Source organism: Pelophylax lessonae (assembly GCF_965119305.1).
Source record: "Pelophylax lessonae genome assembly, chromosome: 1".
Taxonomy (NCBI): Eukaryota; Metazoa; Chordata; class Amphibia; order Anura; family Ranidae; genus Pelophylax; species Pelophylax lessonae.
This window is the reverse complement of record NC_138768.1, coordinates 788144419-788163088: the sequence shown is the minus strand read 5'-3', so window position 1 is coordinate 788163088 and position 18670 is coordinate 788144419.

The following is an 18670-nucleotide window of genomic DNA, read 5'->3' as shown; positions in this document are numbered from 1 at the left end:
AAGCAAATGCACTTTTGCACACTAGTAACGACTAGTATTCCAGTGTTTCTCCTTTCCCTCAGTTTCTCTTCATCAATCAGCTAATGTGACCCCAGTGTTGACGTAGAGGGGCAGGATGGGGGAAAACAAGGATGCTATGTAGGCCATCAACACTCTTCTTATCAACACTGATGATATCACTGGTTGTTAAGATGTCGGGGGCTAGAAGGTTGAAATGGTGAACCTGTGGCTTTGTGTAACATAAAGGCAGTCTTGATTCACCTGCTGGTTCGTATACATTTTTGGGCAATTTTTAGGCATTTTGCCAAAGCACCCCTGAAGAAACCTGAAGGCACCCCAGGGTGCCTGGGCACCCTGGTTGAAAAAGGCTGCTCTATAGTCACATAGGCTGCTAAGATGTAATAGGGAGGAAACGCTCAGGATAGAAATACACTGAAAACTGTACAGAGTTGCTACCACAGCTGAAAAAATCCCTAGCTGAATTGGGAACAGAAAGTGGAGATTGAGAGCAGCAGGATCAACCAGGTTTTTTGCAGAATACAGAAAAGGCATCTCATAGTGACTGAGTGAGTATCAACAGCATGTAATACACCATTTATTGATAGGTTTTTTTATGAAGTAGGGTTAGTGACACTTTAAGTAGTTTAGATGAGGGGAGCTAGGCAGTGTGGGTAGGTGCACTTACCCTTTATTATTACAAAGAATACAGTGTTTAATTTTAGCAGCTAATGTCTGTACAGAATTTCATTGTCAGCATGGTGTTCATAAATATAAAAGCCATTCCCTACTGCCTATAATTTATAAGTACAGCTTTTGTGCCTGTTGATATTGAATTCCAACCTCTGATGTCACTTATTACAGACATAACATCCTACACTGTTGGCTCTTAGGTCTTCTGTCTAGCAGCTAGCTCTTTGCAAACCACAGGTCTTCAACCAAAGGTATGTGTGCCACAGGGGGTAATACTATGTGCCAAAGTGAATTCTTAATAACAGTTTAGAATCTTACCAAATTAGAAATCATACCAAAAACAGATCTAGGTGTTTTAGCTATTTCTGCATAAAGATTTGAGTATAAAAAAACCCCAAAAAACATTATTTACAGTTGGAGTATACTGTCGAGAAATGTACACATTCTAATAAATATCAAGGGATACTTGATAAACACTTTTTTTTCCTTAAATGGGAACATATTTTAACTGGAAATACTTTGTAAATCACAGAAAGTTTTCAAGTAGAATGTAGACTTGTTATATATAGTCACAAATCATAGACAGTCTGGGTTCCAATATCTCCCCCATCACCTGGCTTAGATCTTGCACTAGGCAATGACTGTAGAGGGGCACCGCATTTTAATAGGTGGGCACCCTTACCATTGCACAATCCATGATTTCCATGACAGTCAGAGGAGAATGAAAACTCTTCCTACAAGCTTAAACCAAGTTCGAGCAGAAGTCACAAGACTTCTATATAGTGCTGATGAGAAAAGGTATTTATTGGTTTATATTTACTAAAATAATTGCATTTCCATGTTTTGTGTACTGTGAGTGACCAGATATAGTGAATGCAGGGTCCTGGGTTTAGTAACACTTTAAGATCCAAACCAAACTTTTCCTGTTTGGGCGTTTTTTCATTTTTTTTATTAACTTCTGGAATGACCACCACAAATATACTGTGGCAGGGTGGCCCAGCTGCACAAAATCACGTACATGTACGCAATTTTGTGCAGGGGTTTTCGGGGAGCGCAAGCAGCCGGAGCACCGCACCCACTGGGATTGGACACAGTGGGCGCCAATCAGCGGGTCCATTGGCTGAAATGATGGCCGGGACCTGTCGATCGTTCGGCGGAATGACAGAACAGCGATTTGCCTATGTAAACGAGGCAGACCGCTGTTCTGTCACAGAGGAAGAGAGATCTTCTGTTTCAGCTAAGCTGAAACACAGATCTCTCTTTTCCTCTAGTGCATCCACTCCCCCTACAGTTAGAAATCACTCCCTAGGAGCACATTTAACCCCTTAGTCACCCCTGATGTTAACCCCTTTCCTGCCAGTGTCATGTATACAGTAACAGTGCATATTTTTAGCACTGATCACTGTATTGGTTTCACTGGACCCCAAAAAGTGTCACTGTGTCAGATTTGTCCACCACAATTTCGCAGTCCCGCTAAAAATCGCTGACCGCTGCCATTACTATGAAAAACAATAAAAAAGTCCATAAATGAACCCCATAATTTGTAGACGCTATAACTTTTGCATAAACCAATCAATATACGCTTATTAGGATTTTTTTTTATCAAAAATATGTAGCAGAATACATGTTGGCCTAAACTGATGAAAAAATTTGATTTTTTAAATTTTTTATTGGTAATGTTTTATAGCAGAAAGTAAAAAATATTGTGTTTTTTTTTTTTTTAAATTGTGGTTCTTTTTTTTTTTTTTTTTTAAAGCACAAAAAATAAAAACCACAGAGGTGATCAAATACCACCAAAAGAAATCTCTGTTTGTCGAAAAAAAGAATATCGATTTTATTTGGGTACAGCGAAACACAACCGCACAATTGTCAGCTTCAGCAACGTAGTGCTGTAATGCAAAAAATGTCCTGGTCATTAAGGGGGTAAAACCTTCCAGAGCTGAAGTAGTTAATAAACACCTTGTAAAAACACGCTCTTTATTTACACTTTTTTTTTTTTTTTTGTGTGAATGAGTAGGGGTAATATGTACCCCTTATTTATTGACCTAGGTGAGTGGCAGTATCTGGGGTCCCCCTTATTGGTAAAGGGGAATCCAGATTCTGAGTAAGCAGTAATAAGATTCTAATTGAATTTTGGGAGTTTTGGTATTAACTGTGTTCATTTGCTGTAAATGTCCCACCAGATAGACGGTTTTCTAGCTGCTACATTTATTTATTATTCATTTATTTTTCACTAGATGAGTGACAAGTTCCTTTCCTCCATTAAATTATCTTTCCACTGAACATAAACCAAAACCAGTTACCTGAGCATGGGCAAAGCAATGTAGCGCATCCTGATTGCAACAAGGGTACCCGCTCGGATCCCTTTCTGCTTGCACATTTAATGGCAAGCGTAGAGGAAAAAAGTAAATAAAAAGCACACTTTGCTTTTGAATATTGTAAGCTTTTTATATTTTAGTATAATGATTTCTTTGTACTTTTTTGTTCTGTTCACCAGCTCCACAGTTGTACTTTTAATCATACAAATTCTAAATCTGTCCACACACTTCTGAATCAGCTGAAATTCTCTCTGTGGGTGTCTCTGTTTTCAGCATCAGAATTACCAAAAGTGTGGTGATGATTTGCGAACAGGCATGAATATCTATGGCCGCCAGCAGCCTGTCATTGGAATTAATGGGCTCAGTGGCTTCTCTTATTCGCACGTAGATTCCTGTTGCTGGGATTTGTAGCTTGGCAAAACACCCATGCAAATAATGCCTTAGATATAGCCCACAGCGGGGGAGATTCGTCAATCCTTGCTATTTAGCTGCATGAAAGAAATCTAAGGCTGGCCATACATGTTCAACTTTTGTTGTACAATTTTCTGGTAGATCTACCACAAACCACATAATGTGAGGTCAAAGCTAAACAACACATTCACTTGTATCTAATCAGGCAGGCCTTTGTACTACATACTTGAAGGTAAATTTCAAGAAAATTGGACAGAAAATTGGAAGAAAATTGGATCATGTATGGCCAGCCTTAATGTGTATGGCCTGCTTTACTGTAAAGAAGTAGAAGTGATCACACTCAGTGATAATGAACCAGAGGCAGTAGTCCCAAACAAGCATATGATTGATTTGTACAGGCCACCGTGACCGGTAAACTGCCTGGACTGTGATAAGAGATCAAATGCATATATCAAGGGGACACTGCAAGACACAAACCTCTCAGTAGACCATGAAAGAACCAAATGCCCTGTATAAACAAACCTCCAAGACTGTAATACTGTGTTAATCCTAGAATCCTTTGTAATTAATAGCATCATTAGGATTTCTTTGGTTCTGGCTAAGCTTCTGTCGGCTGACAGTATGAAATACAGAATCATTAACAAATGTCATTCCAGAATACTTTACCTATCACTTTATTTACTACATAGTATACTATCTTATCACTGAGGTTCCAAATCTTTGAGGAAAAAAAAAAAAAACAATTCACCTTAGGTCAACTACATGTAGTATTGAGTTTGGTTTTTGGAGCTAAAAAGCAGCTACATTGTCCACTTGAGGAACTTTTCCACTGAATGGAACCGAACGGTTTGGCTCGCTTTTGTGCTTTTCCACTGCATGGTACCGCATGGTACAGTGTTGGAATGGTTCGGTATGGTACGGCGGTGCTTTTCCACTACATGGAACCGAACGGTACGGCTCGCTTAAACAGTACCACCTCAGTTGTGGTTCCAAGAGGGCTGTACCGGTACCATATCCCACAATCCTTTGCATGCAGCCTTGACTGTTTGTCACTACTAGCCACTGATTGGTCAGAGAATCATTGTTATCCCACCCACTTTACTTGAGTGCAAAAGCAAACCGTACCAAACCGTACCGAACTGTTCCAACACCGTACCATGCAGAGTGGAAAACCAAACAGAGCCAAGCAGGGCCGAGTGGAGCCGAGCCGGTACTTGCAGTGGAAAAGTGCCATTGGTCTCATGTTCTCTTCCAGGTTCCTGTGGATCGTTGGCCAAGCAAATAAATACCTATCTTTAGATAAGTACCTATCAGCTTTTACACGGTCAGTTGAAAGTCATAAAAGAAAGTAACCCTCTTAGATTGGAATTGGTTAGTCCTATCACATTAAACCTGAACTCCAGCCATGGGTTGTACTTGGGTTTGAGCTGAACCCAACCTGTTTCCAGTTTGCAGTCCCAGCTAACTAATGCAGCAACTTTGTCCATCTTCATTAACTCTAATGATAATGCACTGTCAGAGTCATTGAACGTTGGTCAGCTGGCATAGAAGAGCTAATGATGGTGGCTTTGTTATGTGCTAGCCCTCTTACTATAAAAGGTAAAGGGGCACGGAGCAGCTATAATGTCAGTGTATTGTAAGTTGCAGGTTAGGGATAGGGAAAGTTGACAAACTGCATAAGAAAATATTAGGGACAGTAAGGAAACTGTACTTTGATTGTGATTGTTAGAGCTTTGAGCATTCAAACATTTTGCTGCCTTTTTGTTGTTGTTGTTAATATTGAGTGTTGTTGAGTCAGTGGCTGCTTACTGCATGCTGCCAATCCATGGCACCTTTTTTTTTTTTTTTTTATGCTAGGCTCCCCTTTAAAGAATTAGGGGTTTTAGAAAATGTTGTTTTTAATTTTATGTTGTTAGGGCCTTTATTTTAGGGTAAACTGCTTTTTTTTCTTTTTTTCACAAGGGTGCACTTGTGTTTAAGGAGGTATTATTTGGGGAATATATTGGTTTCTATTTTAACTTATTAGGTGTTTTTAATGATATATTTTTGCTGAAAGGCTTCCCTTAAAAAAAAAAAATAAATAAATAAAGGTTTAACCACTTCCATACAGAGAAGTTACACCCCCTTCCTGCCCAGACCAATTTTCAGCTTTCAGCGCTCTCAAAGTTTGAATGATAATTACTCAGTCATGCAACGCTGTACCCAATAACAATTTTTTATCATTTTTTTCACACAAATAGAGCTTCCTTTTGGTAGTATTTAATCACCACTGGGTTTTTTATTTTTCGCGATATAAGTGAAAAAAGAGCAAAAAATTTGAAAAAAGAACATTTTGTTTTAGTTTCCATTATACAATTTTGCAAATAAGTAATTTTTTTTCATAAATTTGTGCCAAACTTTTTACTGCTACATATCTTTGGTAAAAAAATAACCCAAATTAGTGGATATTATTTAGTCTGTGTGAAAGTTATAGAGTCTACAAGCTATGGTGCCAATCATTGAAAATTAATCACACCTAATCACACCTGATGTATCAACGTCGTATCTCATTTTCTGAGGCCCTGAAATGCCAGGACAGTACAAATACCCCCCAAATGACCCCTTTTTGGAAAGTAGACATTCCAGGGTATTTATTAAGAGGCATGGTGAGTTTTTTGAAGTTGTAATTTTTTCCCACAATTCTTAGGAAGATGAAGAATTATTTTTCTTTTTTTTTTTTGCACAAAATTGTCATAACAAGTTGTTTCTCACATACAGTATATGCATACTTGCAATTGTACCCCAAAATACATTCTGCTACCCCTCCTGAGTATGGCAATACCACATGTGTGAGACTTTTACACAACCTGGCCACATACAGAGGCCCAACATGCAAGGAGCACCGCCAGGTGTTCTAGGAGCATAAATTACACATATAATTTCCTAACGACCTATCACAATTTTGAAAGCCCTGGAGCACCTGGACAATGGAATTACCCATAAAATGACCCCATTTTGGAAAGCAAACACCCCAACGTATATTCTATGAGGCATAATGAGTATTTTGAACATGTCCTTTTTTCCACAGGTTTTTGGAAAATGTGGAAAGAAAATGAAAACGCACTTTTTTTTTAAACAAAGTTGTCAATTTATAAGAGAATTCTAACACATAGCATGTACATAGCAAAAATTACACCCCCAAAATACATTCTTCTACTCTTTCTGAGTTTGGTGATACCACATATGTGAGACTTTGTCACAGCATAGCCACATACAGGGACCCAACATGCAAGGAGCACGTCAGGTTTTCAAGGAGCATAAATTACACATATAATTTCATTACAACCAAAAAATAGAGAAAGTATGGATTTTCAGGGCCGATTGGGAGAAGGAAAACCAAGAATCGATAACTTAAAAATTAAACATTTTATTAATTGACCATATAAAAATATATAGTGTGTACATGAGGGACCACCAAAATAACAGGAAATCCCCCATATATTCACCAAAACATTAAAAACAACAGCACAGAAATATATCCCTGGTAGGGGAACAATACATGCTTCAAGCTGATGTTGGTGCAAGAAGTCTTTGATGATATTTGAGGGTCCCAATGAGCCAACGCGTTTCGCATGGGGCTTCGTCAGCGCCAGAGAGACCTAGCAATACCGATATTTCTCTCTGTATGTGGGAGTATTAATAGTAGGCAGGGTGTGTAAATTCCTATAGTAGTAGGTATCTTATGACAACGGCTGGTGATGTAGTATTATTTCTTCAGCTGATATAGAGCCCCCATATTGTAGCAGCAATCCTTTAAGTATGACCCTCTATGGAGATCTCCCCTCTTAACCACGCTAGCGGTAAACCCGAGCGTGACTCGGGTTAGGAATTTCCTGCTATTATCGGTATCCCCGAGTCACGCTTGGGGTGAATGGGCAGAGCTATGCAGACAGCGCAGCGGAGTCTCTTACCTTATCCTGGCGATCCAGCGATGAGCTCTCATTGCTGTGACCGCCAGCCGAGACCTCCGCCGCTCGTCTGTCGGTAGGAGGACTTCCTAGTTCCGTTCCCTGCAGCAGCAATGTTGCATGGGAGCAGAACTAGGGAGGGAAATTCAAAAAAAAAAAAACGTTGCACAAAACACAAACACATTTTATATTATATATATGCATATATATATATATATATATATATATATATATATATATATATATATATGCATATATATATATATGTATATATATATATATATATATATATATATATATATATATATGTATATATATGTGTGTATATATATATATATATATATATATATATGTATATGTATATATATATATATATATATATATATATACATATATACACACACATATATATATATATAAAATTATATTATTGATTCGATTATAATTCATGCGTTATATATATATACACACACACACACACACATATATATATATAATATATAACGCATGAATTATAATCAAATCAATAATATAATTTTATTATATATATTATATATTATATAATAAAATAATATTATTGATTAGATTATAATTCATGCGTTTGTGTTTCAAATTTATCACATCTGGGATGTCTACTAGAGTCTTGTTTTGGTCAGGTTTAAGTCAGTAATTACTAAGAATTGTAGGCCTATAATACATAACGCCAAATTTCCATGAAAAAAATTGTACCGCTTTTGGTACAGAATTCCTGACAGAATCATACCGCCAGGGAGGTTAATGGCTTATCCAGGTCAAAGAAGCACTGTATTATGGCTCCTTAATTTATTGTCAACGGCATAATTCTCCAACCCATACTTGGGGTCCACTTTATTGGAGGAGACCTTTCACAGACAAACCACACAGTGCAGGAGTATTCTACAATGTAGTTCAAAAGAGGGTATGGAGACAGGATATTGGATGGTTCCTAGTATATACCGTTCACAGCCATGATATGATATTCATGGCTTTCGGAGTAAACCTTCCGGGGTAGTAGCTCTCTGTGTGTCCTGCCTCATTACAACCAATCACGCTTTTGAAGGCCCTGGAACACCAGGACAATGGAAAATGAACCCCTTTTGGAAAGAAAACACCCCAACACATAATTTAGAAGGCAGGGGCTGCAGATAGGTACTCAGGTACTCTGATGAGCTGCAGATAGGTACTCAGGTACTCTGATGGGCTGCAGACAGGTACTCAGGTACACTGATCGGCTTCAGAAAGGTACTCGGGTACTCTGATGGGCTTCAGAGAGGTACTTGGATATTCTGATGGGCTAGAGACAGGTGCTCGGGTAATCTGATGGGCTGCAGAGAGGTACTCTGGACTGAAGAAAGGTACTCGGGTACTCTGTGCTGGAGACAGGTACTCAGGTACTCTGGAATGGAGACAGGTACTCGGATACTCTGATGGGCTACAGAGAGGTACTCGGGTACTATGATGGGCTGCAGAGAGGTATTCGGGTACTCTGATGGGCTGGAGACAGGTACTTGGATACTTTGATGGGCAGGAGACAGGTACTTAGATACTCTATTGGGCTGCAGATAGGTACTCAGATACCCTGATGGGCTGGAGACAGGTACTCGGGTACTCTGATGGGCTGCAGATAGGTACTCAGGTACTCTGAAGGGCTGGAGACAGGTACGCGGGTACTCTGATGACAGGTACTCGGGTACTCTGATGGGCTAGTGACAGGTACAGAAGGACACTGAACGCTCACTTGCGGTTCACTTCTTACAATGCCAAGAAGGTAACCCAAGCAGAATGAGAGCGAAGGGCATCTATGGCCTAAAACTTCCCCTCAGAAGGGGGGATTTTGATAGGATTCTGATCCAAAATGAAAAAATTTGGATATTTAGATTGGGAACCTTATATCCAAGAGGGCTCAATACCGAATGTAACTTGGCAGTCTTCCTGGAACCCTGAATAATGTAAAAAGTATAAAAACAAATCCATCTTTCCTACCCATCTATGTGTGGGAAGTGTATGTCCAGCAATAGTTGGAATTGGATATCTTCCTCTGTTAGGTTATTACAATTGAAAGGCAGTTGTTTGTTGACCTTTCATTCGTGACTTGTCCCTAGTACTATCAAACACTACATGTACTTTAAATTGTCTGCTCCAGTTATTTTTTCTTTTGCATAATTAGCAATTCCCTCCTAAAGAAGATGCCTTCCTATTTTTCTTAACAATATACGGGTAGACTTTACACTCAGGGATGCCTGTCTCTCTTTTATTGATATTTCCTCTCCTAGAGAGAAGTTTGTTGTTTTTATTTTTTTTAAAATATGCTGTTTAATGTTGCACTCAGGATTTCCCTTTACCTATTTGTTGTAATGAATGCTGGATGGATGAGTGCAGGCTGAGTACCCCTACTTTTGAAAACCTAAAGCCTCGTACACATGTACCGATCGTCGGCCGAACGATCGGCCGTCTTTTGTCCAGGGCTGTCGTGTCTGTTGAAAACTGCAAAAGACTGCACACGAATTTTGTCGGCCAACAACAGCCGACTGCAGAAGTGATGTCATGTGATGGTTAACTTTCCGTGTGTTTTTTCTTTTCTGAGCATGCCCAGTCTTGCAAATCTGCTGATTGTCGGCCGAATTCTGTACTGACTGGTGAACAATCGGCCGTTCTGGTGTTGGCCAACAAAAATTTTAATGTCTACACGACAGATTCTTTTCGGCCGAAAGTGCGCTGTCGGCTGTCGGAAGCATCATACTAACAAGCCTACAATCGGCGGATTGGTCGTCGGCCGAATATTTACGGCCGACAATCGGTACGTGTGTACGGGGCTTAACAGTGCAAATACTAATTATTCTATTTAAGGCACCTTAGTTGAACCCCTCCTTGTTCTGAAAAAATTTGTATTCACAAGAGAAACATGTCAGCACGGTGTCATTACCCTTGTGACGTCCAATCCTAGACCAGACCCTGCAGACTCTCACACCCATGTTATCTACCAGTGGATCGGCACTGCACACACGGAGCAGCATGAACGAAGAGTACATTTCTGTTTTTCTGGTAGACTACCTCTATGTGGATGCTGACCAAGAGGCATTAGGAGCCCTCAGCAACGCAGGGGAGTGATGAAATCGAACTGACTTACTTTGTGTATACTGCCCATAGGACACAGACTCACCCACGTGTAGCCGGCCTCCTAGCAAGACACTGCATGCACACCACTCCTATCTGCACCTGTCCACCTGTCTGCAGTCCAACTTTACACAGCCTGGTTAGCCGTTGGTCTACCATTCAGTACATCGGTGCGCAGACCCCATTCAGCCTCTACCTGTACTTACTGTACTGTAGTACTGTACTATGCAAATGCACCTCTGATTGACTGTGTTTCAGCAGATCCGGCCATCTATCCATCCCTTATACACTCCATATCACGATTGGCCCTGTACTATCTTTGAAGACATAGACTGTGGAAAAAAAACACATTATACTCTGTCTGTAGCCTCTTGCACTAGTGCCTCTTTGATTAAACGATTGGAGTGTGGTGGCTGTGTGGTTTGTGTTGGTGTCTGCAGCTGCTTTCTTGTCTAGTTTTGACAATGTTGTAATTTTAACTTTTTGTTATGTCAGGGGTTTTTGCAATTTTCATGTTCTATTTTAACCAAATATACTTTAATAAAGCTGTTTATAATTGACCAGTTTATCCTCTCTGAAGATTTCTTTGTGGACCTTTAGTCCTCCTTAAATATATGCCTAAATATATGGAGGATCACCCTACCATCCACTCCCTGTATTAATTGTATAGGGGTGATTTGACTTTGTATTCCTTATAGGATACTCTCTTCTATATCTCCAGTTGAGGTGATGACACAGTGATTTTTTTATCTTTTTCTTTATATATACATGGGTGTAAGCCATCTGATCCAGGTGCTTTATTTACTTTTATTTTTTCTAAATGTTTCTGGACTATATCAGTTTTGGTCATCGGGGGTTCTTTTCGGGCTATGTCAATAATATCCCTATTATGGATTTGAGCTCTCCACATTTCTGTTGTATACTCAGAGCTTAAGAAGGAATGTGATAAATTTGCCTTCTCTTTGTCCCCAGTCACTCACTCTATCTATCTTATTAGGCCCCATGCACACGGGGCGTTAGAAAAAACGTGCTGCAAAGCTAGTTCTGACGCAAAAAGCAGCTGTAAAAAGGTGCTTTCAGTAGCTTTTTCCATTTGCGTTATTGCACGTTTTGCCACATCGCTTTTAGCAGCGTTTTTTTCTGCCTCCATTCAAAATCAATGGTTCCCTATGGGAGCCTATTGATTTGAATGGAAGTCGCACTGACTTCCAGATACCGATAAGCCCCCTGCCCGCAGATCCCCACAACCACCGGCCAGGGTTGTGGGGATGAGGCCCTTGTCCTCATCAACATGGGGGCAAGGTGCTTTGGGGTGGGGGGTGCAAAGCCCCCCCTGCCCCAAAGCACCAACACCCCCCATGTTGAGGGCATGTGGCCTGGTGTGGTCCAGGGGGGTGGGGCCGCTCGCTCGTACCCTCCCCTTTCCTGGCCTGCTAGGCTGCTTGCTCGGATAAGGGTCTGGTATGGATTTTGGGGGGGACCCCACGTAGTTTTTTCGGCGTGGGGCTACCCTCAAATTCCATACCAGACCCGAAGGGCCCGGTTTGGAACCTGGGGGGACCCCCACGCCGTTTTTTCCCCATTTTGGCGTGGAGTTCCCCAACAAGATTCTCACAGCGCAAGTCGCGCCGCAAGTCGGATCATCCTGATCCGACTTGCGGTGCGACTTCCATTCAAATCAATAGGCTCCCATAGGGAACCATTGATTTTGAATGGAAGAAAAAACGTATAACGTGGCTTAACGCACGTTAAGCAACGTTATAGCAACATTATTCAGCCTTTAGCAGCGTCAGACGTTTTTACAGCTGTAACGCTGGTCCTCAGGACACGCAGGCCGTGGGTTCTTCTTGCAGCTTAAAAACGCCTAGGCCACTTACAGCTCAAAAACGTCTGTGTGTGCATGAGGCCATGGAATAACATGGAGGTGCGTTTTTAGGCTGCAAAAAGAAAACGCCTGACGCTACTTACAGCGGCGTTAAAAACGCCCCGTGTGCATGGGGCCTAATGGTCCTCCATGCCTGAACTTTTTACTGTTAATATATTTAAACACTTTTTGGGGGTTTGTACTCTTTCACAACCTGATATAGCCATGTTCACGTTGATAAAAAAAAATAAAAAATTCTGTGTCCCATTCTGATGCTCATTGCAAAAGCATACAGAAGCAGCCTGTTTAAGCACAATGTGGTTGATTTAGTAAAAAAAAAAAAAAAAAGAGAGCCCACTTTGCAAAAGTAAAAGTTCGCTTAGCTATAAAATAGGGTGAAGCTGTATTCACTTTGAATACCCAATTATGAGCAAGGGAAATGAAAAGAAACAAGATATTTCGTTTATGTTATTCGATGATTGAAATGAGCTTTCTGTGGCTAATTATACAGAATCCACTCCTATAGTACATCAACCCCAACACATGCTGGGTTGATTACTGTATTTAATAGTTTGATAGGTAAAAGAACATATTTATGACACTTTTAATAGTTTTCACCACTAATTTAATTTTTTGCTGTTTCTTTTCTTCATCTATAGCTGGGTCCAGTTTTGAGCTACATTTTTGTTAACTGATATCTTTTATACACCTGCTGATGGGCCAGGATTTGAACCCACAACCTCTGCTGTGTTAGGCAATGTCACTTCTTGCTGAGCTACCTGAAATGCTGGAAAGTTCCTGTGACAATTCCTTGAATGATCCTGTCATGAACCTTGTTTGGCTTAAACCCTGAACTCTTTGCCCCTCCCATGAACTTCCTGATTTAAGCCATGTCTCTGCACTTCCTGTTTGCCAGATTATTGTGCTCTCTCCAGCCAGTATTTCGCTGCTGTCTTCCCTGCTGCCTTCCATATTTTCCTACCGCTTCTGCCTAATCCCAAATAGCAACTATTCGTTACTGACCTTTTGGCTTGTTTACTGACTATGCTTGTTTTTAATCCCTCCTGCTTAGCTGCTACTGGAGTCCTGCTTGCTCACCTCCTGGTGGGGCGATTTTGAGGACAGGGGCCAAGTACTAGCACACATCTCCACCTTCATAGTTACATAGTTACATAGTGAGGTTTGTGTGTGTGTGTGTGTGTGTGTGTTTGATGTTAACCGTACATTGTATACCCCTGTATGCTGTGGTCTTTAAGGTGACTGTCTAATAATTTTTTGAAACTATCAATGCTCCCTGCTGATACCACTGCTTGTGGAAGAGAGTTCCACATCCCCACACCTGTGACAGTAAAGAACCTCCTACGTATTTTAAGGACGGTATACTCCAGGTGTGGCCGGACCAGAGTCTTATAGAGTGAGAGAATAATCTCTTTATTTCTGGAATGAATCCACTTTTTTATACATGCCAGTAATCTATTGGCTTTGCTTGCGGCAGCTTGGCATTGCATGCCACTGCCAAGCCTGTTGTCCACTAGGTCCCCAGCTCCTTTTCCATCTTAGACTCACCCAGAGGTTCCCCCCCTAGTGAGTAGCTTGTGCTCGTGTTTCTGACGCCCAAGTGCATTACTTTACACCTCATCTGCCATGTAGTTGCCCACCCCATTATTTTGTTCAGGTCTGCTTGTAAGGTTTCCACATCCTGCATAGAAGTTATTGCCCTACTTAGTTTAGTATCATCCGCAAATACAGAGATTGTGCTAGATATCTGTTCCTCTAGATCATTTATAAATAAATTAAACAGGATTGGTCCCAGGACAGATCCTTGGGGGACCCCATTTTCCACACCCGCCCAATCCGAGTACTACCCATTTATCACCACCCTCTGGACTCTCCCCTGGAGCCAGTTTTCTATCCATGTACTCACCCTATGCTCCATACCTATGTACCTTAGTTTGTACAGTAAGCATTTGTGAGGAACTATGTCAAATGCCTTTGCAAAGTCCAGATAAACCACATTCACAGGCCTTCCTTTATCTAGATGGCAACTCACTTCATCGTAGAAGGTTAATAGATTGGTCTGGCAAGAATGATTTTTCATGAATCCATGCTGATAACTACTGATAATACCGTTTTCATTACTACAGTCTTGTATATAGTCCCTTAACATCCCCTCCAAAATCTTGCAGACTGCAGATGTTAGGCTGACAGGTCTATAGTTAACCAGAATATATCTTGGCCCTTTTTTAAACATTGGTACCACGTTGGCTTTTTTGCAATCAGCTGGCACCATTCCCGTCTGTAGGCTATCCGTAAACATCAAGAATTAAGGTCTGGCTATCACCTGGCTGAGTTTTTTAAGAACCCTTGGGTGCAAGCCATCCAGCCCTGGTGATTTATTTATGTTAAGTTTCTCTAGATTTGTTCTAAGTCTATCTTCTGTAAACCATGGGGGTACTTCCTAAGGTGTATTATTTAATTTAGCATTACAAGCTGGGTTAGTGTAGCCCCCCCCCCCCCCCCAATTATTTTGTTAAGACTGAAGAGAAGAAATTATTTAGCACTTTCGCCTTCTCTCTGTCCTCTGTGGCCAGATTCCCTTCATCGTCTTTTATGGGGCCAATGTCTTCTGGTCTCGCTTTCTTACTATTTATATACCTAAAGACTTTCTTGGGGTTTTTTTTACTCTCTTCCTCTATATGTCTCTCATGTTCTATTTTAGCCGCCTTGATTTCGCCTTTACATTTTTTATTGCACTCTTTATACTGTTGGAATGCTGCCAATGACCCCCCAGCCTTGTATTTTTTGAATGCCTTTTCTTTGATGTTAATATGCCTTTTTTATGTTGGAGTTTAGCCACCCAGAGTTTGCTTTTGCTCTTTTAAAAACATTCCCTTTTGGAATGCACTGGCCAATGCCTTTGTTTAGTATGCTCTTGAAGCACTCCCATTTTTCCTCTGTGTTCTTTGTTCCTAGGGTTCTATCCCATTTGATATTTTCTAGCAAAGAGTGCAATTTTGGGAAGTTGGCTCTTTTGAAATTCAGTGTCCTTATATTACCCTTGTATTTCCTATTACTATGATTTATACTGAAACGAATTGACCTATGGTCACTGTTTCCTAAGTTGCCCCATATTTCTATATCCGTGATTAGGTCTGTATTGTTGGTAATCAGTAGGTCAAGTACCGCATTGTTTCTTGTCGGTGCGTTCACCATCTGACCCATGAAATTATCCTGCAAAACATTTAGGAACTGCCGAGCCTTGGATGAATGTGCGGTTCCTTCTGCCCAGTCTATATCTCTATCTATACCTTCAGGAGCTCTGGCGAACACCAGTTAGTACTTAGACTCCGCACCTCTGGTGAGCCCACAGCATACACCAGGGTGACTGCCTGTGTACCTATCCTGCTGGTCAGTGGTAGTTCCGCTACTTCTATAGCAACTGGTCTTCAAACCTGACCTCTGATCGTGACACCCGCACTCAGCCAAACTCTGGGCCAAAATATAAAATAAATCATAAAACAAAAGAAAAAAGGAAAGCTGCTGTCAGTCAGACATATACTGTCCACCAATGTAAATAAACTCTCCTAATTTAAGATAAAGACAGCACTCGCATGTACTATAAATTACAATAAAATGTTGTGTATTAATAAATCTTCTCTTCTTGGGTCCTCCACCAGCATTTCTGGCCCCTCCCCCCTGCTGAGTGCCCCCATAGTAAGCTGCTTGCTGAGGGGGCATTCATGCGTGCTCACTCCCAAGCCTCCTCTGTGTGTCTATGAGACACACAGAGTGCGGCTCAACCTCAGCCCTTTTCTTAATGCATAGCCAGGCTGTGTCTAGTTATGTGCTACATACAGTATCTACTACTATTGTAAACCAAACTCATCATGTGTTGGAGTGAAGACTTAATTTTATATTTTGATAGATATAAGACTGTATTTGTGAGACTTCAAATTCTTTAAACCATCCAAAGTTTCTTTGCTAGATCGTGTATTTTTTATTGTACATCCAGGCTAGGTCTAGTTACAGTATCTACTAGATTTTTTTTTTTTTTTTTAAATTGCAGGTATCTTCTAAAATAAACGAGTACTAACGATATACTGTAGATACATAATATTCAGAAACTTTTTTTTTTTTTTTTTACTAAAGTGGAGCTCTCTTTTAATTTATTTCTCTCTAATGTAGAACTACTTCCACATATATCTTAACCTGCTTCCCCTACATTGATCACGTCCTAATTCAAAACACAAGACGGAAATGTGTTATGTCAACAGAGAAAAATGTGGCCAAGTATAATCCCATTAAATTAGCAAAAAGAGAAAACTTCAGAGACAGTTTGGAGAAGCAGGCCATCTCAGTGTAAACAGATTATTTAGGTAAAATGCTAAATGTGATAGATGGCAAGAGGAGATCAAATGCTAATGATTTTTTTAAATTGTCGTTTGTATCCGAAACTCTGTGTACTTAACAATGACATATAACTAGGAGGAAGTAAGAACTCTCACCTAAATTATCCAAGTTGTGTAACTGTTGGAGTGATCATCTGGGGTAGAATTTTTATTGTGGACATGTTTAGTTGAACATTTCCTTACATGGCAAATAAGAGAAACAGATGGGGAGAATAATGTCCCAAGCTGGGACATTTAGTGCAGATTCCTTCTCTGCTTTTTGTATAGCAGTTATACGCGTATGACAGCTCTGCATTCTCTTGTAGCGTGCACTCTGTATTATCAGATAGCCGTGACATTCATAGGCGTGCTGTGTTGACAGCATTTTTATGTTAAGTAGTAAAAAGTGGATGACGGAGGACCTGTTTAGCATTGCATGGAACGATACGCCACAGTGTATTTGTATAATGGTTCTGCTCATTAAAGTAAGGATTCTCTGTGTCATCTCTTTGTTTTTGGCACATACTTTAGTGGAAGTACTGTGTCCAGGACTCAATAACCGCTGCACAAGTCATTTATGAAAGCAGCAATTTGAATGTTCTGTGTTGTGCTTGACCTACAGAGCATAAGAAAAATAGACTATGGAAAGCTTACTTCATCTAATTCCATCAATGACTATTAAATAAGGTCTTGCGAGGTAATGCTGCTCCGTTGAAAAAAAGCTTAAAACATTTTCTTATTTTTATTTATTTATATATATTTATTTTTTTTGCCTTTTTTTTTTTTTTTACAGTAGACATTTTAAAAGAGAACTTCCAGAAAACTAGATATACTTAATGGGCAAATTCATGGACATGTTAACTCATAGGGGGTTGATTTACTAAAACTGGAGAGTGCAAAAGTTAGTGCAATTCCGCATAGAAACCAATCAGCTTCATGGTTATTTTTTTTGTAAAAGTTAATTAAACAAACGAGGTTAGAAGCTGACTGGTTACCATGGTTACCATGCACAGCTGCATAGGTTTGGCACTCTCAAATTTTAGTAAATTTCCTAGTAATTTCCTAGTGTTCTATTAGTTTCTTTTTACTAAGATGACAGGGGTTATAATCTTTATGTATTTTAAGATTTGTAATCAGTCAACAGGGCCTACTCTTCCTCTCTTTGGACTACCTTCCCATGTTCATCTTTTCTTCCACATTTACACATCCCCCAGCCTGTCTGTTCTTCCTGTCCTCCTTTTCCTTGTCAGTCCTCTCTTCCCTGCCTGTCCCCTGGTTCAATTTGTGAATAAAAGAAAAAGGTATCTTTGTCTACACAGATTTCATAGGCCTCACTAACAGCACCAGCACATACCAACAATATGGCGGAAAGATTCTCATCAAGCACCCCAGGCTCCTCGTAAGTCTTGAAGGGTTTCTTTCTGGGAAATGTGGCCCACCTAGCTACCAGAGATGTCTTAGTCTGAGAAGGAAAAAGCAACTGCTCACTTAATGCTCTGTAATACATGAATAACCAGACACCTTGCAGTGAAACCAGGTTTTCTTATCTCTATCATCTCTTCCCACATGCAACCTCCTGATTAGGTAGAAGGAGTCTGCTTCATGAGAACGTGTCCTCCCTTATAACACAAAATGTCTCTAGAATGTTTTTGTCTATGCAAAATAAACCCCTTCTTCTCCTTGATCCCCATTATAAATATATTATTAATAAACACATTTTGTATCCCTGAGGCATTTGAGAGACTGTAGCTAATAATATGGAGGATTCAAGCTGACACTGGCAACACTGTAATAAGAACACTCCAGGTGGCTAGCATATTCTTCCATGTATTTTGCAAAGACAGTCACCAGTCCCCTCTGAGGATCCAGCTTCTTTTGAGCTCTTTCCTTCGGCACGATCTCTGCCCTTGGTTCTTCATC